Below are 21647 nucleotides of genomic sequence, written 5' to 3'. Positions count from 1 at the left end.
GCTCCTTCCAAGAAAAGAGTCAGCAATGCAACTCATAACTGAAGAGATATATACCACAATATATGGTGAACTAGCAAATCTAACACAAGTTGGCAAATTTGGCCTCATCAGTATCAAGGAGACTAAGCAGATTAAAACTCACATTTCGAATATGGCCCTCCTACAGTTAATCTATATACAAAAGAAAACCTCAGAGGTAAAAGAGGATACGAGGATGGTGGAGTAGCATTGTTGTGAGAAGAAATTTAGAACAAGAAGAGAAAACATATATGTAAAGATCACAAGGCAGAGGCAGAAGAAATATTGTCATTAGAGTTCACTATAGCCCACCTGGACAGAAAAAGGAAACAGATGAAAAATCTGGGAAATTAGTCAGAAATCTAGCACAGAGTCATGATATGAGTGATGGGGGACTTCAATTATCTAGACTTCTGTTGAGTCTAGGTAGAGCAGCTAATAACCTGAAGCTACAGAAACTGAAGGAAGCAATGAGGAGACAGAACAAGTAAGAAATAAGTTGATGGGGCGAAAGTGAAGGGAGATGTTGTGAGGGTAGTTCTTACAACATGTGATAAGGAAAAAGAGGAAAGATGAGCATGTGTACGACATACGACAAATACTCTAGATTTTGGAAGACTGCAGGAGAGGGAGTGGACCACCTTTCAAAAACCACATAGTTCTTTGAATGAATCTTTTCTTTAAATAAAAGATATTTTAAAATGATAACAGTCTTCTGGTGACATTATGATTGCAAATTAAGGAATATTAGTCCAAAAAAGTGAATCTGAGGCTGACCCGTCAGAAAAGCATGTGGGTGGACAAGGAACAATCAGCTGCAACACAACAAAAGATGAATTATAGAAGAGAAACCCTGTAAAGGACAGCATCAATGAAACACAACTGGAAAAGGTGAGCCACCTCACAGTGAGGATAAACTGGTGCCTACCTTATATTAACAGACCTAGAGGAAAGTCCCCTTGAATGGGGGGGAGGGGTGGAGGTGAGGGGAGAATCTCACCTGACCTCATTTCCCTCATATAGACAATGCGAATAATACCTGTAGCATGTTTTTTGGTGGGATGGGAGACTGGTGAAAATGTTTTGGAAATTGATATGACAATAAGCAATCATTAAAAGGACTTATCTGCTCAAAATATTCACAATAAGATATACTTATAAAGGCTAAAAAAAAAGGGGCAAACTTAGTTGCCCAGTAAGAGAATGGCTGAATAAATTATAATTTATCAATAAGACATAACAACACAGAAAAACAGTAAATACAAAGCTTACAAGAAAGCGTTGAAGGATCTACCGGGAATGTGGCTAAATGACTTTGAAAAAGCTGAACTACATGTGCACTGGCTATAACAATCTCTCCAAAAATAAAATCAAAGGCGGCGGAAATTCAGACAGACCTGGAAAGCTACTCGAGGGAGGGAGGGAAAAGAAAAAGAAAGCAGAACTATTTTACTGTATTGTTTGTTCAATAACATGCAAAGGGTTTTATGTAAGATTTTCTTATTTGTTTTTTTTTGTTAATGGTTACTAAGTTTATAATAAAATTCTACAGTACTTATGCAGAATCTTATATAGCAATGCAAAAAACATTGATACAAAAATTATGTTTAAGGAAAAGATAATGAGTTTAGTTGTGGACAAGTTGAGTTTGAGGCATCAGTGGGAACTCTAGAAATGAGAGAACAGCACTTTATAAGCCTTCAACAGTACAAAGTACAACAGAGATGTCAGCAATAACGTCTATTCTTCTAGCCTCACATGTTCAAAACCTCAGTGTTTTTCTTTTCCTTTACCTTTCCTGTCCTGTCAATTCTGCCTCATCCAACTGTGCCCCATATCTCCTGACCACATCCTACTACAGGCTCTCCTTACTGCTCATTTGGATTATTCTAGAAACTGCTCTCCTCTCACTGCCCCCTCCAATCTATCCACACACCATTGTGAACACAGCTGGCTGCGTCTATCTTCAGTATGACAAGATTCTGCTCAAAACTTTCAGTAGCTCTACTACCCAACAGATAAGATGAGTCATTATTATTAATACCTCACATTTCTACAGAGTGCTAAAGGGATGCAAAGCACTTTTTAAAAACAACCACAGAGGGCAGGTAGTACAAGCATTATCATGCACATTCTATAGATGAGAAACCAATTCTGAAAGGTTACCTCTATCCAGTCAACAAGTGTAAAATCTGCTTTTACTAAAGCCAAGTACAATGCTATCAGCACTGGGATACAAAGAAAAGCAAAACTAGTTTCTGCCTTCAGGAAGCTCCTAGTCTAATGGGGGAAACAACAAGATACACACAGGACAAACTGGAGGTAATCCTAGAAGAAGGCACTAATAACCAGCAACAGAGACAGTGGAGATGACAGAAAATTCCATGCACTGGGGCAGACAGGGAAAGAAAGTACCTGGAGTCATTAGACACAGCATCTTGTGCAAGACAAGAGAATAATGTAAGAAGACCGGAAAGAAAGGCAAGAGCTTTAAAGGCCACCCAAAGGATTTCTATCTGGGGGCTACAAAAGGAGACCACCTGGGTTCAATGAATAAGGGTGGGTGAAGATGATGTGATTTGTCTATGGTCACACAGCCAGTAAAGTCTATGTAATAACAATACTGCCTTTGTTGCTCTAAATCACTACTGATTAGAGAAATGCAAATCAAAACAACTCATCATACCTATCAGATTGGCTACCATGACAAAAACAGGACAACGACAGCTGTTGGAGAAGATGTGGGGAAATTGGAACACAAATGCATTGTTGGTTGAGTTGTGAACTGATCCAACCATTCTGGAGAGCAATTTGGAACTATGCCCAAAGGGCTATAAAAATGTACATACCCTTTGATTCAGCAGTACCACTTCTAGGTCTGTATCCCAAAGAGATCATAAAAATGGGAAAAGGACCACATGTACAAAAATATTTATAGCAGCTCTTTTTGTGGTGGCAAAGAATTGGAAATTGAGGGAATGCCCATCAACTGCGGAATGGCTGAACAAGTTGTGGTACATGAATATAATGGAATACTATTGTGCTATAAGAAATGAGGAGCAGGCAGACTTCAGAAAAACCTGGAAAGACTTGTATGGACTGATGCTGAGTGAAATGAGCAGAACCAGGAGAGGTGCAGCATTTAAAACGCAAAAGCTTATGGAAATGAATGTTGGAAACTAAAAAACAGATAAATTAAAAAAAAATACTTTCTTTCTCGCTGCCTCAGACTAATATTCAAGATGCTGCATGATCCATTCCCATCTAAATTTCCAATCTTATTTCACACTATTTACCCAACAAATGGACGACTTGTTAGTCCCCTTATTTATGCCATTCCCTCAATTCTGTCCTTGCTCACGTTGTCTCCTAGAAGCCCTCTCTCTACCCTTCCCAAACCTGTGCCCACTGAAACGACTTTGTAAAAACTCGGCTCAGATGCCCTTCTTCATGAAGCATTCCTTGATCCTTCCCTCCTTGTTCAAACAAAGTGCAAGGAAGTACTCCTTATGCACTTTTTAAAAATTCTTGCAATGGAGTTGGGTATGTGTCACAACCTCCTACCAGACTGTAAGTTTCATAAGAGCTGGGATGTAGGTTTTATTTATTTATTTGCTTTTTGGTGAGGCGACTGGGGTTAAGTGACTTGCTTAGGGTCATACAGCTAGTAAGTGTCAAGTGTCTGAGGCTGGATTTGAACTCAGGTCCTCCTGACTCCAAGGCCAATGTTCTACCCACTGCGCCACCTAGCAGCTCATGGGACTTAGGTTTTATTCAATCTTTGTATCTTCCTCAGCACCTGGCACAGTACTGGATGATCAAAAGGTCCAAAGTGCTTACGCACCAAACCTTGCATCTGTGGGTGTGCAATAAATATGAACGCAACAAGTAAGTGTGTGGTTGTTAATGGAAAAAGCATGGAGGGGCAGCTAGATGGCACAGTAGAGCTCTGGCCTTGGAGTCAGGAGGACCTGAGTTCAAATCTAGCCTCAGACACTTGACACTTACTTGCTGTGTGGCTGGGCAGGTCACTTAACCCAGAATGCTTCATCAAAAAACCCAAAAGTATGGAAAGGTGGGTACTGCTGGTAGCCTCTACTTAAAGCCACCATGACTCTAAATATGACCTCTTGTTAAGAGTTTTTACCCCTAGCATAATGAAACTAACCATCGTCCATCTTACTGCACGAGACTAAATGTGTATGAATTATGAAATACCATCTGTTCTTTACATCTATTTGAATTTTATAAACTTAAGCAACATGTATTTAATAGGATTTTTCATAGGGTAGGGAAGCTCCATTTCAGAAACTATTTATCTATTTCTGTCCAAAGCCTAGAGACCAAAAACAAGATTTTGCTAGCACGACAGAGCATTAATAAGAGCTATTTACACGCGGGCATCTAATAAATGCAATGTGACATCATAGCTCATCAGTGGAGCCTAAAAACTTCCTCTTAAAAACATCAACTTCCTCACCATTTACAAAGCATGACATTGAGTTGAGACTAGGTCCTTTTTCTTCTATCAGCTAATTGGGATGTTGAGGAAGATTCCATTGCCAGTGTTTTTTTTGCTTTTTTAAATTCAGAAGTATGTATAAGCTCATTCTGCTTTGTGCTAAAGGTATACCTTCAAATCAAAAAAAAAAATCTTGACTATGCTTTCTTTTGCCACAGTGCTTACCACAGAGGTTAAAGCATAAAATGTAATGGTTTTATCTTCAGGAATGATGGTGTTGGGAATAATTCTAATCAGGATTATTTTAAGGGATAATCTTTTAAAAAGACATATGTGTGCCTGGATGGTTAGCTGAGTTGATTAGAGTATGACTCTAATGAGGCCAAGGTCACAGGTCTGACCACTCTCCTAGGCAGATAATTTTTGGGGCTACTGGCTGCAACTCTGGCCAACCTTGTTGCTGGGCTGAGGCAAGGGTACTCACAGAGAACCACGAACGATGGGGTAGTCTGCTGCTACCCCCAAAATTAATGTAACATCAGTATTATATTGAAAGGTTTTCACATTCATACAATGGGCAGTACACAACCTACAAAATGGAATTCAATAAGAAAATGGCCACGAACATTTACAGTTCCCATAAGCTATCACTCACTCTCCATATTCAATCAGGTGCCAAGATCCACCAGGTCTTTGGCATTCAGGCTCTTCCTTCCACTCACACAGTCACCACCTTTCCTCACTCTTGCCTAGACTATGCAGGTGCTCCCCTTTCCAATCTATCCTCCACCCAGCTACCAAATGAATGTACCTAAAGCACAGTGTTAATTTGGGAATACTAAGACCTGACCTAGAAGCCTGGCTTTACTACTTACTTATCATTCTGGGCCTCAATTTTCTCATCTCTATATAAAATAAGGGAGTTTGGACTAGATGATCTCTTAAGGTCCCATCCAGATCCAGAACAATTATTCTATAAACCATGCCATCCCCCAACTCAAAACCCTTCAGTAGTTGCCTACTGTCTCTAGGATAAAATAGAAAATCCCTAATTTGGCATTTAAAGCCTTCCTACAATCTGGTTCCCATCTACCCTTCCAGTCTATTTGATAAGACCTTCTCCCTTTACTACACTTTCTGTTTCAATTGACAGTTTGATCACAGTTGACTCTAAAACATTCTCTCTTGATCCTTGGCTCTTCCATGTCTGGAAAGCCCTGGGTGCTCTCTCCTCAGCTGCCCTGTAGAATCTCTAGGGTCCTTCAAGGCACACCTGGGCTGCCACCCTCCTAATACAAGGACACTCCTAATCTGCCCCTTTTAAGTTACTTTGTATTTAATGTCCTCTCTCTCTGTGTGTGTGTGTGTGTGTGTGTGTGTGTGTGTGTGTGTGTGTGTGTGTATGTATGCGTACTGTATCTCTCCATTAGAATATAAACTTGAAGACAGAGAATACTCATTTTTTGCATCCTCATTGCCTCACATGTAGCAGGTACTTAAAGCTTAACAAATGTTTGTTGCATTAAATTCCAAGGGCTTGCTTCTTACTATATGACCGTATCTTGAAGGAACTTACATTCTAATGAGGGGAAGTCTATCATCCACCAAGATTTCCTTTTACTGTGATGTTCAAAAATGAAAAAAAGAATCTGCATCAATCTACACTTCCAACCAGGCTTGCTACAGAAAACTGGTGAGATTAACATATTCTATTCTTATAACAAAATGATTTAGCTTAGATGAATAGTTCCATACAGGAAAACAACTGTTTTGAAATTTAGAAATACAGCTAGACTATTTAAGCACAGGTACTCAATAAATAGCGATTTATAATACTTTCACAATGTTCTCAAACAAGTCAACCAACCTCCAGACCTCTCACAAGCCCTCAGGTGGAGATAACATTGTACCACAAACTATAAATATGAATTAGTTCACCTTGCCCCTAGGAGTAAAGTGGGCAATGTATACAGATTTAGATTTTACTCACTTTCAGTCTGTTCAGTTTCTCATCACCATCCCTTGTCCTCCAAAGCCTTAGGAAAGCTGTACTATCACGTTTATGTAGATGTAGATTTCCTCTCTCTTCCGGTTCCAATGTCATTGCTAAGCTCTAAGAGTGATGAGTAAGCGCACTTAGACGTCCAAATCCACTAAGACAAATTCTGCTGAGAGTCTTAAATAGTCTGCTCTCCTTTCTGACCCATATTTATCATCATGTTTTATTTACCCTTGCTTTTAAGATATTTTCCATTAGAAACTTCATTCAGCAGGCCATCAGCAAGCCATGGAAATGAAGTGCTTTGTCTTTTCTTGGGATGCGGTGATCCTCATCTTTACAGTCCAAAATAAGAAAGTGGCCTGACAACTGCATCTGTGAGCCATGTCATATCAGTTTTTGATGTAGTGAAGCTCTAGACTGGACGAAGGGAAACACTTAACAGAGCTGCAGTCAGAGTGAGCACCTGAGCTTGCACCCTGCTCTGGCTCTGTGGGGCCTCTTTGCTGTCAGAATCTATAAACTAGAGTTAGTGGGACCAGATGATTTCCCAGTACTATGATCCTATTTCTTCCTTGGCCAGTTTATAGGAAATTCAGACTCTTCTGTAGGAGCTTATTTGTTGTCCTAGCAAGCAATATTATCTCTCAGAACCAGTCCTCTCTCTCCACCAGCAGTCACGATCAGCATAATTCAGGCCTTTAGTATCATCTCTTGCTTCACCTCCAGAAATAACTTCCTAATTGGTCTTCCAATTCACCCCATTCCAATCCATTCTCCACCTTGCTGCCAAAGTGATTTCTTAAAATGCCTGTCTAACCATGTCACACCCTCTACTCAATATTCTCCAATGGCTCCCTAATTACCCTGGGGTTGAATACAATTCCTGGGCTTGGCACAGGGTGCCCTTCAACCTATCAACCTAGCCTTATCCTACCCTTCTGACCCTACTGCTCCTCTTCACACACAGCAAAATCTAAGCCCTCTGGCCTTCATCCTCCTCCTCACACATAGTCCCCTATCTCCCATCTCTGTGCCTTTGTGCCGGTTATCTCCCATGCCTGGAATGCACTGTAACCTCCCCTCGGCCTCAAAATACCCAGTTTCCTTCAAAACTCAACTCAAGCACCTCCTTCTACAGAGTGTGTCCTTATCTTACCAGCTGCCAGGTGCTCTCCCTTCAGACCATCCTGTACCTATCTTGTACCTTTCTATACATCTACCACCTGCTGTCCTTCGTTGCTAGATGGTAGCTCCTAGAGGGGAGGGACTGTTCTACTTTGTCCACATCCTTAGCACTGAGCAAAGTGCCTGGCACATAAGTAGGCACTGAATAAATGCCCGCTGAGTGATATTCCCAGGAGGTATTCTAGCACTATTCACAAAATGTGGTGTGTCCCCATTTTACATTGCAAATTACTAGAATGATTTAAAAATTAAGCAAAAAGCACATACCTGCCAAAACAGACACAGGAACTATATGAACACAAACATAAAGCACTTTTTATACACATAAACTCAGATCTAAATAAATGAAGCAATATTTATTGTTCATGTGTAGGTAAAGCCAATATAATTTTTAAAATGACAATTTTACCTAACTAATCTATTTATTCAGTATTATCCCTTATTAAATTACTAAAATGTTATTTTACTAACTTATAAAAAAATAACAAAGTTCATTTGGAAGAACAAAAGGTCAGGAACTTCAAAGAAACCAGGGAAAAAAGATGTAAAGGAGATTCAGCAGTATCAGACCTTAAACTATATTATGAGGTAAGAGCATTGTTGAAGTGTAAAAAGAATAATTCTGAGTATTTTAAATTAAAATTTTCTTGTATAAATAAAACCTATATAGCCAAGAACAGAAGGAATGCAGAAAATTTGGGGAAAAAACTTTCATAGACAAATCTCTCAGATAGAATATAACTGGGCTGGAATATTGCTGTGGAGAAGGAAATGATGATCTGGTTGATTTAGAAAAAACATGGAAAGACTTGGACTTATGAATGAAAATGCTATCTACCTCCAGAGAAACAAATGAATGACAGGAAGAAATAAGTACAGTATGGTCTTACATATGTGTATATATGTTTATAGATATCTATGTATACGCATAAATATCCACACTTAATTGTAGCCTTCTTTGGGTGGTGGTGGAAGGAAGAGAAAAAAAAATAAAGTAAAAAGTGCACAGCAAAGAACAAAAGAAAATAAAGAAGCAAAGAAAAGCTGGGCAGCTTTGAAAATAATATGTAGCATTTATTAGAGAGGTTTTCTTGAAATGGAAATTTATTGTTTTATATTGAATCCTCTCATGGTCTGCTGTGCACATGGCAATGTTTTTTTCTTTTCTCATTTTGCATTTAAGTTTCAAATAAAAAAATTTACAAAAAACAAAATAAATTAATTTTAAAAAATATGAGGAAGCTAACCAAAATGAGGGCAACCAAAATAAAGGCCAAAAGAACAGAAACGGAATACAAAGAAAACAATAACTAAGTTAATATTTACAGTGACCTAAAATAACAATATAACTGATTAATTTCCTTAGTTTGTTTTCCTACTACAAATAAAAATTATAAATTCTATAAATAATGTTTATTAGCAAAATCTTAACCTTGCTAGAAAAGTGATTTTCTCAAAGCAGCAACATTTACAAATGGTACGTCATTTAGATACATTTGTCTTCCAGTTAATTTTGGCAGGAATTTTCTATAGCTACAAGACAGAGTATATTCTAACATACAAACTTGATATTACTGACCCGATATATTGATAGGAATGGATTGTTCTCTTCTACCGATTCTCATTTGTCTATTCCTCACTGTAAAAGATGGCATGCAGCTCTGAAGGTACAGTCAGAATAATCAACAAGCCTTTTTCTTAGTGCTCAGTTAACTGGCTAATTTAAGGATGGAATAGAGTGTTTTAGCCATTCTGCTGCTATGTTCTAATGTAGGAGTTCCTAACCTTTTCATGTCATGGACCCCTTCAGCAGACTGGCAAGTCTTAGGGACCTCTTCTCAGAATGTTTTTAAATGCATAAAATATACATATCAAAATACAATTATAAAGTTGGTCTTCTTTAAACCCATAACAAAAACAAGTGCACAGGCCTTAAGTTAAGAACTTTTGATCTAATCAATAAATCAGCCCGGCCAGAAATAAATGAGGATGCAGACATACACACAAAATTCTCAGGATACACGTTTTTCCTAGTAACTAATGAACACATCTGTTCAATGGAAAGCTCTTATTCTTAAAAAATAACAATAAGATTTTTTTTACATGTTTAAGATAAGTCCCAAGAACTACCAAGTACCAGACAGCATATTACTTAATTCATTAAACGGGGAGTTAACTCCCAAATAGCTAAACTTTTAATCATATTTATAAGATCACATATTTTAATGATACTAAGGATCACAGTCTACCCACAACAGCTGTTATGTCACCATTTCTGAATAGTCTATAGTCTAATGTACACTGTAAAAAGTTTCTGTGTTAATATACATCACCCATACTATAATTATTTGACCTTGATGTGAGCCTGCAGCTTACTTTAGTTCAATACATATATTTTAAAGGTTTGTGTGTGCTTTTAAAATCAATCAGAAAACACAAACACACACACAAAAATAAAATCTAATAAGTTACCTGGTGGACACCAAGAACTGCAGTTTTCTTTACACTTAAGTTCTCCAAGTGTAAGTCACTTATAACAACATTGGTTAGACAATTAACATTTAACCCACTCAATTTTATAAACACAAAGGCTTTTTTAAAAAAATTAACATTATTGTATTGGTTGTCCTAAAGTTTTTGTAGCTTATCAATGTCTCTGAACTTAAATTCCTGGGCCAGATAGGAAGGGATTTTTTACAATATGTAAAAGAATTAAGATTTGTTACTCAGGGGTTTTTTTTTGTTTAAATCTGGTAATATTAGAGAAAAGAAAAGCAGAAAAGTTATCCTGTAAATTTTGCTGGCCTAGATATGGGCCTATAAAACGGCACACATACAATCTTCATAAATAAAGAGCAATCTGTGTGAAAGTTTAGGTAGTAAGTGTTGGCAGTCTGAATACAAACAGAGAAACAATTTCGTTTTTGGGCAAGCCAAACTCGAATCAGCATACTAGCTACAAGTCTATAAGCCCACCATGAATTTTAATATTGGAAACAAAGATTCCTCATAGGCCTTTTAAAAAGTTATGCATCGATGTCACACTTACCTCAGTTTCCCTTGAACCTGGTACTAGGTCTTTTCAAAAGAGATTTCTTATGAATAAATAACTCAACAGCTTCTTCACCAGGCTCAAACGAAATGGTTGCCAACAGACTGAATATACTAATTGGGTCTCTGCCTCAAGACTAAATCCTCTTAATCTTGTTGACCAAGAAAAAAACTCTCGTCATTAATTCTTACTTTGAAAGACATCCAAACATAAGCCTGGTGGGGGTAGATTATATTTCAATGACCTGAACTTCTAATTTTGTTTTCTTAAAAAGCAAAAGTTCAGTGGAAGTCAGAAATATAGTATTATGTTACTCATTGCTTTAAATGGGCAACACTTAAAGAAAAAGAAAATTATATTTAAACAATGGCTCTTCTATTAGAAAAAGGAAGCAATACAGTATACAGCTAAAAGAACAGAGGAGTCCAAAGATCGAAGTTCTGAATGCTAGCTAGCTCTGACAATTACTAGTCATGTGATATAGGGCAAGTCATTTTCTCTGTCTCCCCAGCATGCTCTAAAATACTAGATTGGCTTAGCCAGTGTCTGAAGTGTCGTTGAGTTTTAACCCTCCATGATTCTATCAAACGCTGAGAAATCTTTACACTGTTTCTAGGCAACCCGCTGGACTCAGTCAAAAGGCCACAGACAGCCTCAAGGCCACAGGTTTCCCACCCATGTATCTAAACTATTTCTTCCTGATTCCTTAAAATCTGCTGGTTAACCTTTCTGAATCTCTCATACTAGCTACAAGGCAGGCAGGGAGGAAGGAGGGCAGTCCATCTTGGCTTCCTGCTCTAAGGCTGCACGCTGAGTGCGCGCTGGCGTACTTTTGGTCAGGGGCTGCATTAGGTCCTCTCCTGCAAGGTTTTGCTATTACTTATGCACAGTTTGAAGTAGTTCTGGTAGAGGAAGGGAAAAGAAAAGGGACACGGGCGTGTCTTTGTGTGGAGTTGTCTACTGACTGCCTGACTGCTGAGGTTGCCATTTCACCTGTAAAGGAGAAAGTTGCCTAAGAAAAGCTCCTACAAGCTATGCCTTCCTCAGTGCCACAGGCACTGTGCCCCCTTGCCTGCCCTGCCTTGTCGATGTTAACATGTGTACAAATAGCCGTGGAAGCAAGTTTCCCAATACCTCATACAAACACTGGCCTGTCTAAAACATCTGTTGTGGCTCTCCTCAGCTCCTTTCCTCCTGTTTCCTCTTGGCTCCCAAACTCATCTTCTCTACCCCATGTCCTCACCTTGGTGGGTCATCTTCTATCCTTCTCCACTTTACCATATTACCTATGACCCAGCTCCTCCCTCTTATTATCTATCTAACCTTGTAGTCTCCCCATCTCCCCACTAATTCTCACCTCATTTATCTTCAATCTCCTACCTTTTTATTATACCTCTTCATTTCCTCCAGGCCTCTGCCCAACTTCCCTTCATCTTGAAAGACACCTATCCCTGACTTTACTCATTCAACCAGAGTAGGTGCTCACTCTTTACTGACTGATTCATTCTATTACCACACTATACAGGAATAGTTTCATTGTGAATATGTCTCCCATGAAGGACTCAATTCAGACTTCCTTGGAGCAAAACAGCTCATGTATCGTAGCATGAATCTAAATTCACCTCCTCTAGGAAGTCTTCCTTGGTTGATAAATGTGAATTTCATCAAGTATGGGCTCACACTCTGCCCACTCACACTCAGGAGGTAAATGCCAGCAGGTTGCTTGAGGTGCTGTCCAGGGTTACGGAGGTGCCCAAGGTGGAAACTGACCTGCAGTTAAGACCTTTTTCCTACTGCCCACACTAGCACTCTTTCCATTCTGCCGTACTACATTCCTGTGTTTATCTTTTTCTCCACTGGCGAAATCTATAAGCAGGGGACACTGCACGTGACAGTGCACCTCCGGTAATGGGAGAGTTTTCAGTTACTGTTCTGACAAGGTCATCTTAGTGACTATCTTTGTTCTCTGCTAATGTTGTCTTCCGTCACCCCAGTAGCAGGGCCCTGGGAGCTACAGTTTTAAGTGTGAGGACTCAGAGTACAGACATAGGAGTCATTGTCCCCCTGAGGTATTCAACCTGAGAGCAAGGGATGATACTCCAAAGAGATGCTGTACTGTGGTACGTTAATCATTCTCAGAGTAACATGATTTTAATAACTTATTGAGTCCTTCTTTATCCTTTCCAAGCACTTATACATCCAGTTCTTTTAGAAAATTTTTATTAACATCTTTCGTCTTTGTATATCCTTCGTTTCCAAACACAACTCTACTCAATGAACCATCTCTTATAAAAAGAAATAAAAGATGTACAGAAATAAAAGCAGTTCAGCAAAACTAACCAACATATTAATTGAGTCTGATGGTATATGTGATGTTCTACATGCACTGACCCCACCCTGGGAAAGGATTTTTTCTTATCTTGCCACTGGGAACAAGTTTGGTTACTACAACTACATTACATTGTTCAGTTTTGTTTTTCTACTGCCTCCACTTACACTTCCGCAGTCCACTGGGGCAGCTAGGCAGTACAGTGGACATAGCACTGGCCCTGTTGTAGGAAAACCCGAGTTCAAATCCAGCTTCGTATTCTTAGTCGCCATGTAACCCTGGGCAAGTCACTTAACCTCTGTTTGCCTCTGTTTTCTCATCTGTAAAATGAGGGTAATAACAATGCCTACCTGCCAGGGTTGTTGTGAGAATTAAATGAGAGAATAATTGTCAAACACTTTGTACGGTGCCTGGCACATAGAAAGAGCTAGATAAATGCTAGCTACTATTATTCTTATATTGCTTACCTGGTTCTGTTTACTCCACTTAGTTCCTAAGTAATCTCAATTATCGGGGAATTTTTCATTCATAATTTCTTATGATGAATAATTATGAGGTGACACTCAATTATATCCATGTACCACCATTTGTCTATCCTTTCCCCAACCAACAGGTTATGCTGTATTCCATTTTGTACTCTATCATTTTTTTATATCTGACATCGCTTTGCAATGATCCAAGCCATTTTGGCATATTTTTCTCTATTATAGTATAAGCAGTGGCATGTAAGGACTTTTTCATGCAGCTAGTCTCAAGATTTGTTTTGGCTGCTAAGCTGTCATTTTTAAGATTTCAAAATATGAGCAGCCAACACTTTAAGACTGAAGGGAATCTATTCCTTAAAAATTGCCATGACAGAGATAGGAGAAACTAGTTTAAAAAACTGTGAGTTCTAATGGCTTTCCTAGTGGAGGTGAAACCAACTATTCCTTTCAATATGCTTCTAAGAACTTGGAGATCCCTGTTTTAAAGACCTTTCTATCCAAGGAATTTCACATGTAAGCACTGAAAAATGAATTCGATTTCATATCTATCTTTATTATAGATGCCACTGGAAAGGAATTTTAAAGATTTTTTTTTTTTTGGCAATTCACAAAAGACAAAAGCTCCTGACTTTGGGCAAAGTCAAATTAGAAAAGCAGGCTCAACCACCTCAATAAGACACTGGGAAAACTCATGTCTGGAGAATTTAATTATACCTCAGCTAACTACTGGGAAAGTCAAAGCAAATTTAAGCTATATTTTCTGCTCATTGTCTAGAACATTCTCAGAACTGATTTAAGATGCTAATTCCATTCTGTTTTCCCTTATTACCACTCACTTTGCTTTAAGTCATACAGCTGTGGTCATATATATGGGAAGATGCTGTAAGTAACTTATCGCACAAAGAGGAGAGGAGCTTCTTTAGCTCCTACACCCCCACCTCCAGAAACTGGTACAGGTTTGTAGAAAAGCACAAACTTTTAATACCTTCATTCCTACTTCTTGGGGGCAACCAAGCAACACATATTTACTTAGAGGACTGTACTACGCTTAGACTGAGAGGGAAACACAAAAAGGGAGTAAGATTGAATTCCTTTCTTCAAAAGGTTGGCACTTAATATAACGATCTAAGCCAATTCCAAAAGATTCATGATGGAAAATGCTATCCGTATGCAGAGAAAGAACTATGGAATCTGAATGCAGATTGAAGGATACTGGTTTCATTTTTTTTGTTTTTTCTTTCTTGTGGTTTCCCCCTTTTGTTCCAATTCTTCTTTCACAGCATGACTAATGTGGAGATATGTTTAATATGACTGTATATGTATAACGCGTATCAAGACTGCTCGCCATCTTGGGGAGGAGGGGAAGAAAACGGAGAAAAAATTTAGAACTCAAAATCATATAAAAGTGAATGCTGAAAACTATCTTTACATATAACTGGAAAAAATAAAATTCTATTAAGTGGGGGAAAAAAATGTTGGCACTTTAGTTGGTAAAACTAGCACAAATAAAGAGGACACCACAGGACAATCAAAGCAATCTCCACTTTGGTCATATATCCACATTTCACTTCTTGCTATTTTTACTTATTCACTGGATAGGTATACTTGACTCTATTAAAAACAAAGCTTATCAGGATCTTATGTTTTTACATCTCCTACATTTTCCTACTGGGCAGCTAGGCTGGCACAGTGGATAGAGCATTGGCCCTGGAGACGGAAGGGTCCGAGTTCAAATCTGATCTCAGACACTTCCTAGCTATGTGATTGTGAGCAAGTTACTTCACCTGATTGGCCTCAGTTTCCTCCTCTGTCAAATGAGCTGGAGAAGGAAATGGCAAACCATTCCAACATCCTTGCCAAGAAAACCCCAAATGGTGCCATGGACAGTCAGACAGGACTCAAATAACAACAATATATTTTCCCAACAACCTACACTCCCCCACAGAGAGGCATTCCTATTTAAATATTTCTTCAAGAAGCAGTCTAGTTCCTCTGTGCAGGCAGGGGTGGCAATGGTTGGCCTCACTTCTGACACCCACCACGGGCGAGCTCTCAGTACTCTCAAGCAGTGAAATCGACTCAACCAGAAATAGCGGCCATGACAACATTAAGATCCCTGAGGACTGCATGGTGATTTGTTTTCAAAATGCAACGTGATCTATGTTTTATTGTATTTTTACTTACTTTGTTAACTACTTGCCAAGGACATTTTCCTCTGTTTCAGGAGCACTCAGGTGTGCAGGCAGGGCAGTGTGTTTGACAGAAGGAGCTAATGTGCACTAAGAGGGAGCTCAGGCCCTCTTTCTATCTCTTGCTCTCTATAATGTACCTTGGTAAACTGACTCCACAAGAGTGTGCGTTTTGTGCTTATTTTAAACGGACCTCTGTTCCTATTTCCTCCTGGATTTTGTTATTGCTGTACAGAAATACTGCTGATTTTGGTGGACTTAGTTTATAAACTGTTACTTTAATGAAGTTATGAATCGTCTCAGTTTTTTTTACTTTTTTGAAAATAGATTAGTTACGATTTCTTAACTAATGGTGTTTTGTTAATTTAGACACTGTAAAAGAGTCTGCTGATGACATGAATATTATAGGGATCTCTTAAAGTTTTGTAGACAATCCATTAATTCTTTTGAATTCTTGAGATTCAAATTGTTGGTGGAAAAATTTTCAAAGAATCAGTTTTTGATATTATTAGTTCCAAAACAACATTTGCTTTCAATTTGTCTGTTTCATTTCCAATTGTCAACATTTCCTCTTTTGTGGTTATTTTGGGTTTGTTAGTTTTCTCATTTTAAAAACTGGGTATCCATTCATTATTCATTTCTTTTTTTTTTATTTTGTTAGTGTCTGTTTTTAGGTATATGAGCTTATTTTTAAAATATTTTGTTAACTATTTCAACAGAATCGATTCCTTTTGTAATTCTATGTATTTCACTTCATGTATCTAAAAACATTATTCTGAGAAAGACTGCCCGACTGCCAAAGGGGTCTCTGATAGAAAAAAGCTTTAATAACTCCTGCTGTAAGGACTGCTTTAGTTGAATCCCAGAAATTCTAGTATGTTTTCTCATCACTGTTTATGTTATTTGACTTATTGAGGAGTGTGTTGTCATCTCTCCATTTTCGTTTTTGCTCCCTGTATTAATTACTGTTTTATTGTGTTATGGTCTATAAAGGAAGTACTTAATATTTCTGCTTTTTAAAAAAATGCTTTTTGGAAATTCTTTATGCCCTAGGATATGGTATATGACAAAAACAATAGGCCTTAAAAAGCACCAAAATATTAAAATATTTATAGCAAAACTGCCCTGTTGTAGCATAGAAACGGAAACAAAGTGAACTGCCACTGACTGGGGGAATGGCTAAACTGTGGTACCTAAATAACAGAATGTTACTGTGTTATATGAATCAAAGAAGATGATGAATACAGAGATTGGCCCCAAAGAAGAGCTTGCAAAAGCGAAGGACTGTGCTTGTGGAACACTGCATATGATGCTAGACTTTTTTTTTTTTGCTGTATGTTAGTTTTGCTAAAGCCCCCCCCCCCCCCTTAATTCCTCATTATAGAAATGGCTCTCTGGGAGATGTAAGGGAGAATAATACCCCCCCGGAAATGTAGGTGACACAAAAATTTCATTAATATCTTACATATGAATCTTTTTTCTAGTGTTTATCAAGTATTGCTCCATTCACCATAAAAAAGGAAATTAAAGACAAAAAACCCCAAAGAATCAAAGGGGGGAAAATCTCAGAACACTAAGCAGCACATATACCCAGCAGGACACTATGTATAGCGTCCTACACTCATCGCCCTCCACCAGTGCACAGAAGAGAAAGATGCATTCACTGACCCTGCGTCCAGCCTGGTCCGTACAGCCATCATTTGGAAAAGCAACTCTGTGGAGAAGGGGGCCGGCCATGCCACCAACTGCAGCAAAGTCTAGCTTGCTGAAGAAACAAGGTACCACAAGCGAAAGAAAGAGGCATCTGGTAGGCAAGGCAAACTACTACCACTCTCTTTACCATCACCTCCCCTCTGAGCCAGCCTCACTTTCACCTCCTGATCTGTATCTGGCCACTGGACCCAGATGGTTCCAGGGGCAAAGGTGAGCCTGGTGACTTTGCATAGCCCTCTCTCACTCAAATCCAATTCCCTTACACGACATGGCATCACCTCCCTGCTGTCACGGTCCTCTTCAAAAACAAAAGACAAACAGTAGGAAGCAACCCCTCCAAGCCCGAAGGAGACAGCCCAGGACCCTGAGACCAGCACCCTTACTTCTAAAGTCTGAGTCGCTGTAGCCACCACTGAAATGAGTTAACTACTGAAGAAAGGGCTCACCACCAACTGCTGACCAACTGTGGCCAAAGGGCAGACAGGTCCTGGGAAGCAACGCCTTTGGAGAGGAAACCTGATAATGGTCTTTGCAGGCACTGAAGCCCTGCCTCCTCAGGGCTACTGAAGACTACTGCTATCTCTTCAGATTGATCTGACCTGTGGCTGAAACCTTCCATATGTCTGGGATTCAGGAAGGTAGCACTAACAGAGTAGGAGCTAGCTTAGTATTACCAGTTCATGATAAAGAAACCCTCAGATTGATATCCACACCATAAGGCCATATCCAATCCCTATTATCTGTGGCAAAGGAGGCCAGCTTGCCTTTATACATATCCTCAGGCTGCCTTTTATGTAATTTGCCAGCAGGAGAAGTAGCAGAGATAGCAATGATAACACAAGGACCATATTCAAGAGGTGCCTTCAATATTTAAATTGCTTCTATGTCTATTTTAAAAAAGAACAATCCTAAACTTCGAGATCATGTTTTGAATGCCTCAGCTATAAGAAAACATGTTGAGAAAAAAAAGGCCTCAGTTTAAAAAGCTATATATAGAAAAGTTTAAAAAGACCAGAACCTAAAAATGATCTAAAAAAATTCCTAAATCCTAAGAAAGGAAGCAAAATCATTAATCTAATACTGGATGCTTATTATAGTTAGCATCTTTTCTATATGTCAGATTAAAGATATGGTTGAGTTGCATTCTTCATTTGCTCTATGTGCATGTTAAAGAATCCTGAAGGCTGCCATCTCACCAGTGTGCAAAGGATATGTGTCCTTTCTATAGGACTCAGAGGCATTTTCTAGTTTAAATAACTACAGGTTTAAGGACATGGCTTTGCCTTTATGACACATGCAACCTTCAGTTAAAACAATGATTTTAACATAAAATAAAAACTGTCTTCTATTTTCCAAAAATATTTTGGCATGAAAAATTAGGGACAGCCTCTCTCTGATCAAATGGTGTGATACAAACAATGTTACAGGAGTTCAGAGAAGAGAGGCATCACTGTGGGTCAGCGTATCAGAAAGCGGAAGTCAAAATGATGATTCATGTAAGCAGCCAACCTGCAATAGAGACCTTGCTGATCATTATACTTTAAATCAAGGTGCTAAGTAGACGGAGACTCTAAACCATAATGAGCTCTAAGACCATTTTATGATTTTCTAGTTGAACAGTAACTTGATGCCTCCTTTACAGAGTCAATGGAGCATATTCTGAGAGTGAATTACTATTCAATAAGAAACTATCTCTGAGATACAAAGTGATATGAACCTCATGCTCATATGGAATCATGAAGCAGTATTATAACAAGAAAAATATTTTACTTAAAAAAAAATTAACATATTAAAGTTACCTGAAATCAGAAGTGCTCCTGGTCTGGTCTGCAATACATGTAAACTTATCTGTAATAAAGAAAAAAAGAAAGATTTATATCTCACTTAGGGGGATACATTACTTTTCATCTTAATATCATTTAAATCCCAAGAACAGAACAGACTTAAGCCATGTAACTGCTTGCCCATCTCCCCCTACAATTGTTTTGTACTTCACAATTTAAATATCATGGGAAATATACAACTCTGGCCTGATACTTTCTTTGGAAAAACCGTTGTGATGCCCTCAGATTCTATTTTCATATAGAAGTCGGAAAGTTACTGCTTTACAGAAAAGAAATGCTGTAGAAAAAATGCTTAATGGGGTATCTTGTTAATTGAAAATAAAGATATATACATTTAGACAAGTTTCTATATAGAAAGGGATTTGAAATCTTTCAATCTCTAAATTTAACAGGTTCTTCTTATGATCTAAATCTAAACCTTTCCTCCCAATTCCAAGTTCATGACAACAATTTGTGAACTAAAACATAAAAAATGGGACTTAATGTGCTTCACTTTATCAAATTATAGGGGAAAATTCACTTAGCAAAATAACTCATCATAGAATTTCTTTTGTCTAGGAAATCTTCTTCAACCTCTTTAACATGCCAATTAACATGGTTAACTTTTCTGGAACCTGTTATATAAAGTGATCTATATTTACCAACATATAGCCCTTTCAAGTTAAAAGCATAGCTACAGACAGAAACCAAAAGATTTTCTTGCAGGAGAGATCTTATTATATGTCATCACTGAAAGTAATTCTTCAAGTGAAGCGTATTACATATTACATATTAAACTACTATATTAAAAAGCTAAATCAGAATAGTAGATTTTCCTGTCTGCCCTACTAACCTTCATTCTCACCTCCACCAAAAATCCCTTTAGAGTACAAACCCCACAGATAACAAAAATGAAAACCATTTCACACAGCTGAATTTTCAGTGCTTTACCCTGGCCACCCACAGAAAAAAGAAGCATAACATACACATCCAAACACCATCACATTATTGAGCAAGTGTTAAGAAATTATTTAAAAAAAACTACTGATATGAAAAGGAAAGAAAAGCTCCAGATATAGTAGAAAATTCAAAATTAGGTATGCTTTATATTTAGATTATCAGGTGTATCCATGAGAAATAATCTATCTGCTAATCAGTTACGAAAATGTGGGTCAATATGAAAAAAGATATTTTGGGCCATTTCCTAAGTAAAATATTAATCCTGTGTATATGCATAAAAGATAGTAATAAATGACTGCTGAACTAAGACTCCCACAACCACAACGGTGAATTCTCTACAATTTACTGAAGATTTAATTTAGAATTATTGTGCTCATGTGTAAGCAAGCACAGGCTTTGGTTCTAGTGGGAATTGGTGAAGGTCCGGGAAACTGCAGAATATACAAACTGAATGAAAAATACTACTAGGTCTTTTAAAAATTCCATGGAAAAGTTGGTGGAGTTGTGAAATGATCCAACCATTTTGGAGAGCAATCTGGAAATATGCCCAAAGGGCTCTAAAAGTGTGCATACCCTTTGACCCAGCAATAACACTTCTAGGGCTATATCCCAAAGAGATCATACAAATGGGGAAAGGACCCATGTGTACAAAAATATTTATAGCAGTTCTTTTTGTGGTGGCAAAGAATCGGAAATTGAGAGAATGCCCATCAGTTGGGGAATGGCTAAACAAATTGTGGTATATGAATGTAATGGAATACTATTCTGCTATAAGAAATGATGAACAGGCTAACTTCAGAAAAACTTGTATGGTCTGATGCTGAGTGAAATAAGCAGAACCGAGAGAACGTTGTACACAATAACAGCCACACTGTGCGATGACTAATATTGATAAACTTAACCCTTCCCAGCAATACAGGGCTCTAAGACATCTCCAAAGGCCTCGTGAAAGAAAATGCTATCCACATCTAAAGAAAGAACTACGGAGTTTGAATGCAGATCAAAGCATACTATTTGCTATTTTTTTTTCTTCTGTTGAGCTTTGTTTCCTCTTTCTGGTGGTTCCTCCTATTGGTTCTAATTCTTACTTACAACATCACCAATGTGAAAATATGTTTAATAGGAATGTATATGTAGAGCCTATATCAGATTGAGCGCCATCTTGGGGACGGTGGTGGAGAGGAAGGGGGAGAAAAATTTTAAACTCAAAAGCATATGGAAGTGATTGTTGATAAATCAAAATAAATTAATAATAAAGAGAAAAGCAACCATGGGATAGTTCTGAAAATTTCAACTATTTCACTTTGAGTGACAGTCAAAACCCAACTGTAAATATGCTCCAACTCTTAGTCTGAAGGAAAAACTGGATTTTAAAAGGAATGAAACTGCATAATAAGTTGGAGAGTGACATGGTCAGATTAATGTTTTA

At 38.1% G+C, this 21647-nt stretch overlaps 1 protein-coding gene across 1 annotated transcript in view; it reads right to left on the bottom strand.

Moving 5' to 3' along the window:
• GNB1 (G protein subunit beta 1) overlaps window positions 1-19283 on the bottom strand; it is a 52434-nt gene extending 33151 nt beyond the window's left edge. The window contains exon 1 of the mRNA XM_020975977.2: window positions 19235-19283. The gene's annotated coding sequence lies outside the window, so the exon portion shown is untranslated. The remainder of the gene's footprint in view (window positions 1-19234) is intronic.
• Window positions 19284-21647: the final 2364 nt, after the last annotated feature.

This window comes from Phascolarctos cinereus, unplaced genomic scaffold, assembly GCF_003287225.1.
Source record: "Phascolarctos cinereus isolate Bilbo 61053 unplaced genomic scaffold, phaCin_HiC Scaffold_726;HRSCAF=1367, whole genome shotgun sequence".
NCBI classification, from domain to species: domain Eukaryota; kingdom Metazoa; phylum Chordata; class Mammalia; order Diprotodontia; family Phascolarctidae; genus Phascolarctos; species Phascolarctos cinereus.
Note: the sequence above shows the minus strand (reverse complement) of the source record. Positions and strands in the feature narration are given on the sequence as shown.